The 17,744-nt window shown below is 41.0% G+C and overlaps 1 long non-coding RNA gene across 1 annotated transcript; it reads right to left on the bottom strand.

The window, feature by feature from the left end:
• Positions 1-2,367: 2,367 nt before the first annotated feature.
• Positions 2,368-15,032, bottom strand: LOC120314025. The gene is made up of 4 exons (XR_005558317.1): positions 14,819-15,032; positions 11,432-11,516; positions 4,540-4,615; positions 2,368-2,537 (listed from the first exon to the last, which is right to left on the bottom strand). It is a non-coding gene; the product is annotated as an uncharacterized LOC120314025 (long non-coding RNA).
• Between the last annotated feature and the right edge of the window lie 2,712 nt (positions 15,033-17,744).

Here is a 17,744-nt window from a genome sequence, read left to right as displayed (position 1 = left end):
CATTTTTGACAGACGTGGTTTGGAATGCCGATACTTTCAGTTTCTCCAGATCCCCTTTTCTTTCACATGTTCATTTGCTTCTCCTCTCTTGTATTTATATAAAGAATTCTTCAAAGGGCTTAAAGGATTAAAAAAAGGAACTTTACCTGGATATTCTTTTCCAAGCGAACATGTATTGGAGAGAATACTCTCTGCCAAAGCCTTCACGCGCTGTCTTGTGTCAGACATTACATGATCCAAAATGTCAGTTGTGTGAGATTATATATCCTTCTGATCATGGGTTGCTCAACATGCATATTGAGCAGACTTCAAGGGACTGCACCTCATTGGTAGGTTTCTTTTTTTAAACCTAGTTTCCCAGCGACTTCCAATGATTGCTGCATCGTATGTTGATCCAAGAATTTTCTCAAGGGGGGAGAAGAACTCCAAAAGAAAGTGAAAAGCCTCTTAACAGTTAAGAGGCACCCTTTAGAATATTTTAGCACCCTTTAGAGTATTTTTCCATTTCTACGATGATGTATGATGTATTAATGGCACTGTTGTCATCTGGAAAAGTTGAACTTTCCAAGACAAGTATCAAAGTGAGTAATATGTAAGCCACATCCAGCCCCTCTCTTTTTAAAAGCATCTATTAGAATTCAGATGGCAGAATAAATAAGACTTTGGTTTATATTAGCAGGGTTCTTTTGATTTCTAACAGAATAACAGAGTTGGAAGGGATCTTGGAGGTCTTCTAGTCCAACCCCCTGCTCTACCATTTCAGACAAAGGACTGTCCAATATTTTCTTAGAAAATCTCTAGTGATGAAGCACCCACAGCTTCTGAAGACAAGCTTTTCCATTGGTGAATTGTTCTCCTTACTGTTCATTCCTCCTTACTGTGGTTCTAGGTTGCTTCTCTCCTTGACCATTTTCCATGCATTGCTTCTTGTCTTGCCTTCTGGTGCTTTGGAAAAGAGGTTGCGTCAAAAAAAAAAAAAAAATCTATGTGAATTGCTCTCAGCCTGGGTACCTGAAGCAGAAATGTGTTCCTAAAATAATATGGAGTAGATATTGATGAGTGACTTTTTGAATAAGAATTCTGAAACGTTTGCCATAGGAATATTTATTCATCTATTGCAAATGTCTGTTCACCAATCACAGACATTTTTGGCAACTTTTGAATAGGGTGGGTAATGGAGAACTTAAGATGACACATTGGAAATAATAATAATAGTAGTAGTAAAGTTGGAAGGGACCTTGGAGGTTATCTAGTCCAACCCCCTGCTCAGGCAGGAAACCCTACACCATTTCGGACAAATGGCTGTCCAGTCTCTTCTTAAAAACTTCCAGTGTTGGAGCATTTACTGCTTCTGGAGGCAAGCTGTTCCACTGATTAATTGTTCTCACTGTCAGGAAGTTTCTCCTTAGTTCTAGGTTGCTTCTCTCCTTGATTAGTTTCCACCCAGTTGCTTCTTGTCCTGCCTTCAGGTGCTTTGGAAAATAGCTTGATTCCCTCTTCTTTATGGCAGCCCCTGAGATATTGGAATACTGCTATCATGTCCCCCCTTGTCCTTCTCTTCGTTAAACTAGACATACCCAATTCTAGCAACCGTTCCTTATATATAAGCACCACTTATAGAAGGTTTGGGCATTTCGGTGGTGACATTGGCCAGCCCTTCTAATCTGGAGGGAACTGCTTCTGTTCTTTAATTATTAACCTCTGCATCAAATGTTGGGGCTTCTCTTCTCTTACTATCAATTCTCATTGGCAAAAAAATTCCACAGGATAGAAACCTCTCCCATTGTCTGCTTCTAGGTATATTCAGTGGAAACTGACAAAATCTGAACATAGGCTTATAGTGTAGAAAACCATAGTGTTGCACTATGTTCTTATCTCTTTTGATAGCCTTAATTCCCCTATTAGGCTAGATGAGGATAATTCTGTCAAAACTGACCGTGATTGCTACATGATAAGTCTTGGATACTACCGATCCCAGAACATTTATTCTAACAGAGGCAATCCCACTCTAATAGAATCATGATCTAAACTAACTTCTGATATTTATTGTGTGTGTGTGCATGCATGCGCTCTCTACTTGCTCAGTGTGAAACCTAGCCAGGTGCATTCTCTAATATTTAGTGTACATCCAGAATAGATGAAGCAATAGGTACCATTATCCCTCTCCTGCACGCTTCTGAGAATTTCTGTGTAAATATTTGATCCTTTAACTCTCGCAGATAACACCACAAAGGAATCGGACTGTAGTTTATTGCAATATAATTCTTCCCCATTTTCTGTTACCCATTGAGAAAGGGTTTATTTCTACATCACCATTTGTTATTGGCTTAAAGCTAGAGAAAAGCCATAGAATCTCAAGCTCGGGACTGTAATAATCTATATTTGATGGGATTTCTCCAGTCTTCATCCCCTATGGAGGGTTAATAGTGTACACAGGCTGACTGTATTTAAACACAACGTGCAACAAATTTTAGCATATTTAGCTCTCATTTCACTTATTTACTCCATCCAGGAGGTTTGTAATCATGTGAAATTGCCTGGAAAAAAAAATATTAGGTAATTAGTTAGGGTATTTGTAATATTGAAGAAAAAAAATGCATACAGCAGTGGCCTGAGGCATTTACTTGACATTATCTAGAGCAGTGGTTCTCAACCTTTCTAATGCCGTGATCCCATAATACAGTTCCCCGTGTTGTGGTGACCCCCAGGGGTGTGGCCAAGTGGGTGTGGCCACCAATAAGAGGGAGTAGGAAAGCTAGGGAAAAGGGAAAAAAATGGCGGACAGCGTGGTTTGGCGACCCCCGTGAAATGGTCGTTCGACCCCAAATGGGGTCCCGACCCACAGGTTGAGAACCACTGATCTAGAGATAAAAGTAACACAGTTTGTTCCCCTTTTCTTTGTAGGGGAAAAAAATGAATAGAACAGAAAGAAAAGGAATGGGCAATAGCAATAGCACTTAGACTTATATACTGCTTCATAGTGCTTTACAGCCTTCTTTAAGCAGTTTGCAGAGTCTGCCTATTGGCCCCAACAACCTGGGTCTTTATTTTACTAACCTCGGAAGGATGGAAGGCTGAATTAATCTTATGCCGGTGAGAATCGAACTCCTGTAGTGAGCAGTGAGTTAGCCTGCAGTACTGCATACTAACCTCCTAAATATCTTTTTAAAAAAGTTTTTATACCAGGGTGAAAAAACACACCTTTTCACAGAATCGCTTATAACTACTCAATTACCCATCCATCTACTATAGCTTACTACACTGCTTGGCTGTTTTGGAATAATAAAAAATATACTGTAACAATAATAAGACATCCACCTAGAACTGTCTACCTTTTCAGATTTTCAGATTTCTCAGACACTACTCTAGGTTGGTTAGGACTTGAACTATTAGACTCCCACCTGTCTTAGACTGTGAATTAATTGTAGATTTCTACCACTATATTATTACTACTGAGATCAAACAAGAAAAATATTTAAGGGGCTGCCACAAAGAAGACAGGGTCAATCTATTCTCCAAAGCACCTGAGGACAGAACAAAAAGCAATGGATGGAAACTAATTAAGGAGAGACCCAACCTAGAACTAAGAAATTTACTGATAGTGAGAACAATTAATCAGAACAATTAAACTTGCCTCCAAAGGTCTACACAGGATTGAAGGTTTTCATGGAAAGGATGAGAGCAGCATTGTGTATCATGATGGAAGCTCTACCCCTTTTCCACATGGTACTATGTCACATTGCATGTCCCAAAGAGACTTTGTGTGTGTGTGTGTGTGTGTGTGTGTGTGTGTGTGTGTGTGTGACATTTGCTCCCCTCTTTCCTACCTACAAAACTCTTGGATTGGCTCAAACAACAAAATTGTGAGTTTCAGAGGTAGGGGCATTTTCCCCTCCTTTGAAGATCTTGGATGGCTTCTGTTTGAATCCAAGATTAATTGTGGAAAAATGGAGTTCACCCGTACTGAATACCAAGACAGAATCAAAAATTAGTACTTGTATTTTCTCCAATGGGGTTAACTCCAGGTTGCAAGAGAGGAGAGTTTTGATCAGGAAAGCAGTGCCAAGGAACAAATGAAATGCTTCATTGACTAGATGTTGCTTGCGCCAATCGCATGCAGAGTTTTCAAAGCTTGCTTTTAAAAGGTTTAAGAGAAAATCAAGCTAGATCAGGAAAATTGATCCTGGATTACTTGCATTTGGCTTGCTTCATTCCTCAGTCTCTCTTTCCCCATTCCCCATTTCTCTGTTTTATACTTCTTTGCTCCTCTAGCCAACCTAGCTGTAAAACATAGCCGGGATTACAAAAAGCTAACATATTCTTACTTTCCCACACTTATTTAACTGTCTCCCTAATTAATTCCATGGCTTGAAATAAATTATTGACTTAGCAGACTCTCTTGTTTTCTGTGACAGCTTCAGTTGTAAACAGGCTATTAACAATTCATAATGAGTACAGAATGTTGGTTTTCTCTGCTTGTTCATTCAGTTCCCGTGTACAGACACCACAGTTGGTAAAGAAAACATGATACCAGCTCACCTCCTTGCTCTGACGGTTTTTTTGAATCAAGCCAGAGAACGAAGGCTAGGTCTTGAATGGTATCCTCGTTGGCAATCTAGATGTAATCATTAATAAAAAAAAGGCAGCTAAACAGTTGGTGTTATGAATAATTGTATTCTATTAGCACTGGGTCATCTTTAAGGGATTCCAGTTCCTTGCTCTTGCCCTAAAGCAGTGCTTTGCCAACTTGGGAATTTTAAGATATGTGGACTTTGACTTCCAGAAATCACCAGCCTGAGTGCTGGCTGATGAATTCTGGGAATTGATGCTCATGCATCTTAAAAGTTGCCAACTTGGATGACACTGCCCTAAAGAATGCAATTTCTTTTGTGTCAGACAGAACCTGCTCTTCAAACCAGGCCCAGAATACATGTTTATCTTCTTCAAAAGATTAAAACTTAGCCTGGTAATGGGAAGGTATGCCAGAGCAGTGTGGTGGCCTAGAGGTGAAGATGCTCACCTCCCATTCAGAAGGTTGAGAGTTCAATCCTAGGCAGTGATAGATGTTTCTCTATCAGGGCGCAAAGAGAAAATAACTGCTGTAAACTCTGTGTAGATGTCAGGAAGGGCATCCAGCCACCTCTATTCAGTTACCCCAGCTCCATCCCAATCAAATCAAAGGATTGCAGGGTATAAAAAGAGAAGAAAATGGGAAAGTGTGCTGGCTGTAAAATTAACAGTTAAAACATGGGGGGGGGGGGGGAAACAAGATTTCCAGCTATTTAATCTGAGGAAGTATGAGTTCCATCAGGACACAAAGTTTAGATTTTAAGGGCACCAGCTGTCAGCGCAGTCAAGAGCAACAGCTTCATGGTGTTAGATAAACCATGTGGTCTGTCATGGAAATTGATTGGAAAATTACCTGAAATACTAGTTACACTCTATTCCTGACAAAATGATTCATAATAATTCAGGGAAGCTATTTTTTTTATTACCGTTAGAGGCCTACCTGGCTAAGTCAGAAGGAAAAAGGGAGAAATTTCCTACAGAATGTATCTCCTATGCTGTAGTAGGAAATCCTGAATCTCCTTGAATTTTTGCTAAAAAGAAATGGGGTTATACAGAGGAATGTTTGGGAAGAGGAATGATAGATGCCAGTACTGGAAAAAGCAAGCAAAGCTTTACATAACATCTTGTTGTTGTTAGTTGTGAAGTCGTGTCCGACCCATCGCGACCCCATGGACAACGTTCCTCCAGGTCTTCCTGTCCTCTACCATCTTCTGGAGTCCATTTAAGCTCACACCTACTGCTTCAGTGACTCCATCCAGCCACCTCATTCTCTGTCGTCCCTTCTTCTCTTGCCCTCAATCTTTCCCAGCATTAGGCTCCAGTGAGTCTTTCCTTCTCATTAGGTGGCCAAAGTACTTGAGTTTCAACTTCAGGATCTGGCCTTCTAAAGAGCAGTCAGGGTTGATCCCCTCTAGGACTGACTGGTTTGATCATCTTGCAGTCCAGGAGACTCGCAGGAGTCTTCTCCAGCACCATAGTTCAAAGGCTTCAATTCTTTGGAGCTCAGCCTTTCTTATGGTCCAGCTTTCACATAACATCTAGTTAATCTTTAAAAGTTGACAGCAAGAACAATGACAACAAAGAGCAGAAAGCTTTTGTTCCACTACAATCTCTTTTGCAAAGGGTGGAGAGAAGCATCCCAAGTCAGGATACAAAGTGGCCTGGCATGCTATTAAAATTGGTATTGTGTATTGCAGATGATGGGAATGTAGTTTTTAAATGAAAATCTTTCCCCTTCATGACATGGGAGAACTCTTATACCTCAAACTGATTCAACCTAAACTTAATATGGCAGATGAAAAGCAATGAAAAGAAATCTTTGGTCTGTGGGACAGCTGTAGGGATGACCCCAACATGGTATCATTCTTGGTAATCTGGGAAATAACCCAAAAGTTCCAAACCATCTATTACTATACTAAATTGGAGAGTTATGTTGTGCCATCAGCTGCTGGGGCCACCACCAGCTCATCCTAGGAAAGCTCATCTAGGCACTGGAGGCAGCAATTTTTGCCAGCTAGTGTATCATGAAAAATCACAATATAATTATCACAGTGGGGACGACTGTGACACTCAGCCTTGCATATCTTATGCATTCTGTTCTCGCCGAGCTTCAACAAATCAGTGAAAAAAACAAAGCTACAGTGAGGGAAGAAAGGCAAGAGACTAAAACTGAAACTTTGAATACAAATACAATTATATCTCATTGGGCAAAATCCATACCTAGCTGCCAGCAATACCCCCCTGACTTACTCTCTGAAATTGCAAAATGAGAGAATATAAATCAGAGTTGACAACGAGGTCTTATTTCCCTCTTTAGAGGCAATAACCAAATAATAAATCATACAGTTGCAGCATATAGAAGACTTCTTAGAATTCCTTTGCGTTCTCTTTATATTAGGGGCTACAAATGGTAATCCCTCCCAAGGAAAACATGCTGATTGCCAGTTGCTTCCTATACCGTTCTAGCCGCTGAGCATTTGTGAATTGGATACATGCCTTCATGCACTCCTACAAAAAAGCCAGCTCTGAAGCTATATTTTTGCTGAAAGAACCAGACAACCTAATAGAATGAGGGGAGGGACTGCAATTCAGTGGTGCATCTGAGGTTAATCATAAAGTTCCTTTCAGGGTTTAAGTTGGAATGGCAGGAAGAGGTCTAGAAGAAAGCAATGAAATCTGCTCATTGTCCCATGCAAAATAAATAAATAAAAAAGACAGTTTCACTTCTACAAAGGTCAGTCTATAGCCAGATTCTTTCTACCAAGAAACCAAGCCTTCCATGCAAAACAATGTCGAAAACTCCTCCAGGGTTGAAGCAATTATTTTGCAACTCCTCCAACATCTGGAAATTCAGCCACCAATTTGATGGTGAAGGCTTTCATGGAGAGTATCTGTTGGGCTCCAGGGCTTAATGGCCATGGTCTTCACAGCAGATATACGGACTTTTCACCAGCAACTGTGACAGGGACTGACTTGGCTCTTGCCTTTAAAGGCAAGTGAGTGCAAACTGACTAGAACTATCCTCACAGTTTGTTTATTTATTTATTAAAATTTATAGACTGCCTCACTCCCACAGGACTTCGGGCGATTAACAATAAAAACACAACATAACATAACAAAACAAACAATACAATAACATTCATCCAGGGGTCAGATTTTATAAACCCCAGGCCTGCCGGAAAAGCCAGGTCTTAAGCAGTTTGAGGAAAACCAACAGGGTGGGAACGGTCCTAATCTCCGGGGGGGACCTGATTCCAAGACGTGGGCACCATCACAGAGAAATCCCTCCCCCGTGGCCCCGCCAAATGGCACTGCTTGGCCGACGGGACCTGAAGGAGGCCCAGCCTGTGGGATCTAACCGGACGAAGGGAACTATGAGCCAGGCTATTTAACAGGGAATGTTGCATGTGCTACAGATGGAGCTAAGGCTGGTAACCCACTTTCTCTAATCTAAAAACCTTATGCAATTGCCTCAATTGACCAAAGCCCTGAAACACATTGGAAGTCATTTATGGGCCCATCTGATCATAACTCAAATATAGCACGTTGTGTCATGGAATTTAGCAGGGTGAAATGGTGAAAAGTGCGTATTGATGAATGAACTGAAAGAGGTGAGAATAAAGTAGATATGTTTCAGTGAAAGAGAAAGGGGAAATAGATCTAAGTTAAAGTGCTCCTTTCATGGAACAAAAAAACTGAAATTTATGCCACAAAGGATGAATAGATTCATCTGGATGTCCCAGAGGCATATTGTAGGTTCATGGTAGTTATTTAATAGATGTCCTGCCTTTATTGTATAATTTCAAGGTGTTGTACCTAATGATCCCTCCTTCTATTTTCCCCAGGACAACAACTCTTAGAGGTGGGTTGGGTTGAGGGAGTAACCCGCCAGGGGCCACTCAAGGCACTCTGTGTCTTTTGTTGAAGTTTTTAAACCTGGCTAGGGGCAATTTGGGTCAATACATTAGGCCTAGTGGTTGTTCAATAGTGCTTTGGTTCACAGGGTTAAAATTAACCCCTTTATCTATGTCCCAATGGTGCTTTTTCAGGAGGCAACTGGACTTTCTTGTTTTTCTTTGAAGATGTTTTGCTTCTTATTGAAGAAGCTTCTTCAGCTCTGACTGGATGGTGGGGAATGGAAGGATTTATATTCCTTGCAGACAGCTGGTCTTTTACATTCTTTTAGAGCAGGGGTGTTAAACTGCTGGCCTGCGGGCCGGTTTCATCATACTGGAGCCGTGTCCACCCCATTGCTGGCAATGGCGAAAACGCTCCGATACGTTGCGCGACGTCATGTGACATCGCGAGTTTGACATGTCTGTTTTAGAGAGTCATTCAGACAACCCTGATCTAGATGACCGAGAATCTCCATAAACTTTCCTCTTTCTCTGGTGTTAAATAGGTTTTGATGTGTACACATCTTGCTAACTCCCCTTGACTTGGTGTTATGAGAACGCAGCCAGAACATTTTCAAAGACAACCCAATTAAAGACAATTAGTACTATTGTATCCTGAAATTTCATATGAAATTAATAGGCAAGTAAATGAGGCTTTTAGCAAGAAATCAGTTAATTTGAACCTGCAAGTGTGGACCAGGTTTTTTGTGCCTGACATTAATCATCTCAACTAACAATTAGCATCTGGTTAGAGATAGATCAGGGTCAATGGCATTCAAGGAAGGTTGGACTTAATTCACTTGTGGCTACTTAACAACTCTTAAGTATTGTCTCATTTGACTCCTTCCCCTAGCTCTTCTAGTCTCTGTCCTACAAAAATCTCCCTCACAAATCCATCCCAGCATTATTAGTCAAAAGGGACCTTGGTCTAATGAAGAATTAGCTTGCCTAAGCACTCTGTCAACATCTATAAGGTTAACAGACATAAACTGGTTTAATAAAATTGGACATAAAGAAGCACTGCCCTTTTCTCTACATCTGCACTTTCTTCAATCTCCCTGTAAATATGAATGAGTTTATCTGAGAAAACAACAATAATAACACCTTCACGGTTTGCTGTTGAGACACATGGAGGCCTTCCAATTTTTCCAGTCCCAATCAACTGGAAAAGCTCCCTTGGGCTAGTTTCTGTGGACAACGTAGAGATCAAACAGCTTTTCTCTTCCCTTAGGGCCACAGTATCACACTCAAGGTGCTCCAAGCTATGCTTGATCATATTCATTTTCAGATTTCTACCATCTGGTCTCCAGATGTTTCCCTGCCCACCTCATAGCTATAGCTCCTCATTAAACCAAGACATTGTACAAACTCAGCAGGCAGTTAGAACATTCTTAGAAGCCAATCACTTGATCATTCCAATTCATTACTAAGCCCTTAGTCAAAAGGTGTCCATAAGCAAATTCTGGAATCCTAAGCAATCCAGAAGACAAAGCTACATTTCATAGGCTCCTTCATTGCCATAGAACAGAACTGAAAATTGTGATCTTGGGTTACTACCCATCCCTTGCAACTCTTGAGACCAATTAAATAGGTAAGTAAAACCCAGCCAGATCCCAGCCTCCCCCAATTTTTCTCACTGCTGCCCTAAGCTAAGGTTTTCTACTTTGAAGCAGGATAAAAACAAAGGAAACCAGAGGAGCGATCGGAAGAGAAAATATATAAACAAATCAATTGTACTTCAATGCAAGAGGTCCAAATCTCTGGTTCAAATCCCAAAAGTGCTTTTCCAAAAGGCAACTGGACTTTTTTTTTTCTTTGAAAAAAACCATCTGTTTCACTTCTCATCCAAGAAGCTTCTTCCCTTCTACCAACCCTCAAGAGTGCTAACGATCAGATGACTGCAAAGAATATAAATCCTTTCACTCCCTGTTTAGAAACGTTCTCAAAGAAAATCCAATATCCAGTTTGGATCGGTCAAGAGGAGCAGAAGTTTCATCTTCTCAGCTTTCAGACTCCAACTGGAGCTCCTCTTCAGGGAACTTCTCTTGAGAAGTTCTCTCTTCTCTCTCTAGTGGCACACTTTGCTAGAGAGAATTTCCCCTCCAGCACAAATCTGAAAGCTTGGAAGACTAAACCTCTGATCCCGTTGAGCAACCCAGACTGGATCCTGCAACGCAATCCTGGAACACATACGTATCTGCCTTCATTCGCAAGAAAATCGAGTTGCCTTTTGGAAAAGCGCTTTTGGGACAACCATGATGTGGATGATGGAGAATCTCCACAGACGCTCTGGTTCAAATGTGTGTCTGGGAAAATTCTTTTACAAAAGAACTTAAGCCACTCAGCTCCAAAGTGTAAATCAGCTAACACTACTTTGCTGCATGATCTGCAACCTGCAATGTAATAAGCCCTAGTAATTATGGCATATTTGGAACCAAAGGTGCAGGAAATCATGTCAATACATAAAAAGACTAAGAAATGATTGAGATCCTGATGCAGTTGAACTTGCTTATTCTGCCTAATGCAGAAGAATTTTCTCCACACCTCTTGCCCTCCTGCTAACTCATTTTCATGTTCCGTTCAAGAGCATTTCCCTGAAATAATCACCTCCTTTGCCTGGGATGGATAGGAGGGGGGAAAATATTTTCTGTTCTAAGCAATTGAATAAATGTGATCGGGAATAAAACATTGAAGATATTTTGGGTACTGCCTTATTTTTGCCATTCTTCTTAAGTCCGCTTCTTGGCTTTTGCTTCTTTTGTGTAGCATCTGTTCCGAATTGATATGCTTTCTCTCAGCAAGGCAAAGGCACCCCTTTGCTTTCACTGCTTGAAGCAAAGACTCTAACTTGGCAGCTTTTGCTCTCTCTGCCTGCCCCCTCCCAAAAGAAATCTGAAATACATGCAGAATTTAAATGCCCACCTAGCAAATGGATGACCCCAAGGGAATGATGTATGAAGTCTCACCTAAGAGAGTCAGAATGTGCAGATCAAAGTCATTTAATCACTGGCTAAGTCCTGTTGTCTATCTTCTTTTCCCTGGTGGTGATTTCTAGAGAGAAAAAAAATGAAGGATTTTCTTATGAGGCAGACTAAAATGCCTGAGTGAGGGGTAAGAAGTAAATTGGGCTAGATTGCCAAATTCTAAACGAGATGGAAACTAATCAAAGAGAGAAGCAACCTGGAATTAAGGAGAAACTTCCTAACAGTGAGAACAATTAACCAATGGAATGGCTTGCTTTCAGCAGTTGTGAGTGTTTCATACTGGAGGTTTTTAAGAAGAGACTGGACAGCCAATTGTCTGAAATAGTATAGGCCAGTGGTGGCAAACCTATGGCACTCTGAGGCGGCACTCAGAGCCCTCTCTTTGGGCATGCGCGCCATGCCCTGGAGATGTCAACTGTCCCTCTTCAACCAGCCGCCTGCTAACTCACCGAGGTCCCACATGGCCGGATGCATTCAGCATGGCTGGTTTCCTTCCCCCATTGCATTCCTCCTGGCCTTGCATGCTCTCCTTTTCCCGGGCACGACCCATTGCATTGCCTCCTCAGCTGTCGGCTGGCTGTCCAGCTCAGAGGTGGCTTCTCTGAACTGCTGCTCCCTGGCCCCTGCTTTGCCTTGCCCTGTGACAATGGCACCTTGCCTCACAGGAAGAGCCTCCTGCCCACTGCCTCACCTGTCAGAGACCCCCTGGATCTCCCCCAACCCTGCCCGGCCCCCACAGGCATCCTTCCGCATGAGCAACATTGAGGTGACCACACCCACCTTGGCCACACCCACCCAGTCTGCCATGACTATCACAGCCATGCCCATCCAGTGGGCCATGCCCACCTGGCACCTGGTGATAAATAAATGGGTTTTGGGTTGCAGTTTGGGCACTCGGTCTCTAAAAGATTCGCCATCACTGGTATAGGCTCTCCTGCTTGAGCAGGAGGTTGGACTAGAAGACCTCCAAGATAACTTCCAACCCTATTCTTGATTGATTGATTGATCCACAGTGTCAAAGCTGTTCACATCCCTTGGATCTATCCTATACTGAGACGGGGATTAATTATCCCAATCCACTGACTCTACTTTATGTAGGATGATCTCAGTTATGGGGGAAGATAAAGATTATAGCTCCTAAGAGATGAATACTTCAGATTTCTAGATCTGGGTTGCCCAGTGTTTTGCCCATTTGTCTTGCATTGGGAAAAACAAGAGGGAAGGGATGAAAAGGGAAGCTTGTGTTTTATCATCCTAAGTGCCTGACATGTTTCCTCCCCTTCTCCCCCCAAAAAAATGATTTCTCTGTTCAAATGATCCTGTACGGTTGTTTTCTAGCTTGTTAGAAATTCTTCTATTGATTAAACCCTAAAACAAACAAATAAGCCATGACATTTCACTGCTGAAGAGTAAAAGGAATGGATTATCAAGACAGGGGAGAAACACAATTGGTTCACATTTTAATGTCAACTTATTTTGTTCTCAGTGTATGAGCTCATCTACAAATCACACCGCTAACCTTTGATTGTCATTCTTTTTCAAATTTTGCAATGCCGCTTAGCAAAAAAACAAAACAAAACGGTGCAGCAAATTACATGTGTTCCAGAAATGCACACCAAGACACATTGGGGACATTGCTGTGAAAAATATGTCTGTATCCACCTACAACAAGTATGAATTTTCATGCAATCTTTTTAACATTTGCAATCTGAACTGAAAATGGGACAGACTGAACTGGGAAACATAAGGAACTGAATGAAATGTGACTATTTTTTTTTCTGTCTTCATACGCCTTCTAAAATTATTTAGAAGGCGCACGAAGATCCACAAGATACTCAATCCTGAACTGGGATTCCTGAGAGCTGATTCAATCTGGTCTTGGTACCTGTGCAGTTGTGGTAGAAGTGAGCATGGAACAGACAATGCACAGTTCCAGAAACCAGAGCAGTTACATCACTGAACTTAAGAAGCGTGTTATAATGGATGTTCTGCCCAGTGGTGGGATTCAAATATGTGAACAACCAGTTCTCTGTGTGGATGCCACTTCCAGAAGTCCATTCTGGGCCCAGGCAATAAAAAATTAGCTACTGATTCTGCCAAAGTGATGCGAACCGGCTGAATCTCACCACTGGTTCTACCACTGCTAAACATTTTTAAAAACTTCTACTACAATCCCACAGGTACCAAGGCTACGTTGAATCAGACTAAGTCCCCAGGAATCCCAGTTCAGTACTAATCTGGTGCTCAGCAGTCCACTCTTTGCTAGGTAGTTTAAATATCCCTGTTGAGGACAGACACTCTGGCAATCAGCAGACTATTTGGACCCAACATGCCTTCTACATTTCTTGCTCCACAGTTGTCTTTTGTTTAATTAGAGCTGGAGTGTTTGCCTCCTTTTCAGAATGGCAGCATTTCTCTTCTTGTACTTCTCGTCCCCCTCCTTGCTAATCAAACCACCTTGATTGCATTCCCATCAGCGTAATCACCGGCTTCCCTTTGAAAAGTCTGCTCCTGGAAGAGCAAGTTACTGGGTCACTGAACTCCTACGTGGAGGTTCACCTCCGAATGCCATTGAGAGAGGAGCTGATTCTCAATTCAAACCGCTGGCTGCTCAGATCTCTGCTGGAGACCCGTTCGAGCATTACCAAAAAAGAAAGCAGTAGTTGGTTCTTGTTCGCGCTGGAGAGATTTTTGCATTCACTTTTAATCATGCTCAGAGAAGAGCACTAAAAAGAAGAAGAAAGGAAAACCGTTCAAAGCTTCTGCAATCTTGGATCTATTTTGGTGGTGGGGGAACAAGAGTGACAGCATATATTAATTCAGGAATCAAACTGCACCATCGCTTACAGTTCACCCCTTATTTCAGAAGTTGCGGCACTTTGGGGAGATGGGGGTGGGTGGGTGGGAAATGCCAGTAAATTATGCAGGTCACGGCGGTTAGAATCCCAGTATCCACAGTAAGAAGGTGAAAATTAATGTAAAAATCAACCCAAAATCAATCTCTCTCTTGGCTCATTTTAAAAGAATGCTGGGATGAAATCCACCTTTGTAGTTTTGCAAAAACACTTTTTTTCCCCATTAAGAAAGAAGCTTCTCTTTTTCTCAATGATTCCCAGGGTACTTGAGAATTTCATTTGGATTGTTCTTATGGATGCTTTTGAACTGGTGTTATTTTGAACTGGAGGCAGCAGGAAGTATTGTGGCTGGTATTATGTCACTCAACTTTTCACAAATCTGTAGTATTATATTTCTCCACTCTGGTTAATCATCTGGGGGGGGGGATTGCTCCTTATAATTTGCTCAGGCATTTGATCAGAGTATAAGAAATCCAGGGAAATTGAAAAAAAAAACTGTCCACTTTCTACTTACAATAATTTCACCAATGTCTTCTTCTCCTCTGAATGAAATGTCATGATCAAATCTATTTTCCTCAAATGGTGACTACCTGGATTAGTCCTTCCAGTTTTCTTAGCAAGATTTTAGAAGTGGTTTGTGCTGGTTTCCTTCCTGGAGCTCAGACATGCTGACTGGCCCAAGGTCACCCAGAAGACTTTGTGCTTAAGGTGAGGCTAGAACTCATAGTCTCTCTATTCTAGCCTTCACCAAAATGTTTCATCTCCCTGTCAGGATAATGATTTAAAGGCTAAACAGCTTATGTAATGATGTAATGTATTGTAAGGTGGGTGATGCAAGAATGGGAATGACTCAGCAGGCTCTGTGTCTGTGCCTTTAAGTGTCTGAGTATGAAAGGGAAGGCCTGCTGGAGTCTTTCTCTCTCATTCGTTTGACTGCTGTAATTGCTGTATATTGGAGTTTGCTGTTTCACCACGTGTATGTTTCTTATTTCTAGTGTATATTTGTAGATTTAGTGTAATATAAACCATCATTAAATTACAAACCACTGTGTACTGCATTTACTCCTGGATTACCTCAGCGCAATAAGATTGCATGCTCTGACACTCGCTAATTTTTAGGATAGTCAGTAGAAACAATATTCCAGGCCTGCATGTAGGATATAAGAGTAACTTCCCAGACTGATAAAGATTCAGGAAACAATCATGTAAAGACCCAGTGACAAGCTTCTCCATAATCCACAAAGAAATCACCTCCTTGCTGAAACAAGGGAAAGGGGAAAATTAGAAAGTCCCCACTCCAATGTACATGTTAATATGCTGGTTCATGGAATTCTTGTAACCCATCCCTTTCGTTTCAATATATCTGACTAGGAAGAACTTTTTGAGACCCATGAGTGGAAAAAATATTTTCAGTCTTAGGCAAAGAGATCTGAAGTGGGATGGATTTCTAAAATCTAATTCAGTATTTAGAATTTTCATTCAGAGTATAGTATGACCCAAGAACTGCCATCTTACTTGGATCAACAGGATCTAACGACTTTCGGTGGGATGAGGAACTTTTTGGACATATCCATACTGTCAGGGGTTGGAAGACTGTCTCCAGTAAGGCATGATAGCCCTCAAGAATTGTTTCAGGTTAGTCTTTCTATTTCTTTTATTTCCAACACAATGTCTCAAAGGTGCTTTTTCAAAAGGCAACTGGACTGTTCTTTCCTTGAGGAAGACCTTTTGCTTCTCATCCAAGAAGCTTCATTGGTTCCAAAATGTCTTTCTCAAGGACAAAACAGTCCAGCTGTCTTTTGAAAAAGAACCGTTGAGACAACGATGACCTAGATGACTGAGAATCTCCACAGACATTTTACTAAGGCAATCGTGATACTATTGCTTTCAGTTGACTGATCGCTTTTAAAAATAAGTCTCTCTCTTGAGTAAAATTGACACCTAATGGCTACAGGGACATGTTCACATTATTTTCTTGGAATTAATATAGAGGTGGTTTGCCATTGCATTCTACAGGGATTCTTTTTTACTTCCCAGTCTAAATCACAAGTCTCTGTTTTTACTATCATCTCCCATCCCAGTAATGTCCAGGTTTCAACCTGCTTGGCATTTTTAGACCGGCGATGGTTGACTAAATGCTAATCTTTGCTTTGATTTTTTTTTTAAAAAAATATTTTGCCAAAAAAATAACCATTTGAGAATAGGAATATGGTCCTGTTTGATATTTAAAAGGTGTTCCTGTGTTCAAAGGAATTTACCAGGTCCTTTTCTCTGCAACGGTTGTAGTTTTACAAATGTATTTTCTTTTGTTCTTTATCCCTCCCTCTGATTCTTTTCCCAGGTATCTGTATGTGATGAATATAAGTAAGACAGAAACCTGAGTAATGAAGGCTTTGATCCTAAGGAAATACTTTCATGGCTCACATTATTCACATGCCCAAAGCAAAACAATTTTTAGAGCTGCCTATTCATACATCATACATACATACCCATCTGGCTTTTCCCTTTTAGGAGAAGCAAGTTGCACCAGATGCAGAGAAGGAGGTAGAAATAGTAAGCTGTAGAGATTAAAAGTGTGAGATTAAAAACTGGGAAAGTAATGTGGCTAAAACCAGTTTATATTGATATTGTGCACTGTATCTCTCTATACCTTTTGGACCTTCCTTCCTTCCCCCTATCCCATGTCCCACTCCATATATTGTCTTCCATTCTTTCAACTTCTCTTCCTTCTGGAGGGTTTCACTCACTCTGTCCCACCACAACTTTCTCAGTTGACTCTTTCCTTCAGATTTATTTTCTCTTCCTTCATATATTTATTTTAAAATCAGCTCACCATCTGTTCTCCCTATGCGATCACCATCTCAACATACTTCTTTGTAACGGTCATTCTTCTTTGGGTTTAATCACATTCGTTCAGTCCTGTACATTCTTGAAGTTTTCTCTTCTTGTTTTAACTATGCACATTTCTTTAAGTTCTCCCTTGCCACTGCTCTCATATTTTTTATATTTCTTCTAGGCAAACCCAATTTTAACAAAGTAGGCAGAAGAATGTTCTTATGCACAACTTTTTTTGCTTCCTTTGGCAAACAGAATATATAGAAATAGCAACAGCCATAAACTTATATACCACTTCATAATGCTTACAGCCCTCTCTAAGCAGTTTATAGAGTCAGCATATCACCCCCAACAGTTTGCATCCTCATTTTACTAATCTCGGAAGCATGGAAGGCTTAAGCCAATCTGGGTCGAACTCCTGTGGGCAGAGTTAGCCTGCAATACTGCATTCTAACCACTGGGTCACCACAGAACATATGCAACCACTTATTCATCAAATAGATTTTAGGGTAAAATACATGAATACTGTATGCCCCATTGATGAAGCAATTCCATGCCCATCGGTTTACAAAAATCAACTATATTTTCAGATACGATACAGGATA

Source organism: Crotalus tigris, unplaced genomic scaffold (assembly GCF_016545835.1).
Source record: "Crotalus tigris isolate CLP2741 ecotype Arizona unplaced genomic scaffold, ASM1654583v1 scf7180000018825.4774228, whole genome shotgun sequence".
Classification (NCBI taxonomy): Eukaryota; Metazoa; Chordata; class Lepidosauria; order Squamata; family Viperidae; genus Crotalus; species Crotalus tigris.
Note: the sequence above shows the minus strand (reverse complement) of the source record. Positions and strands in the feature narration are given on the sequence as shown.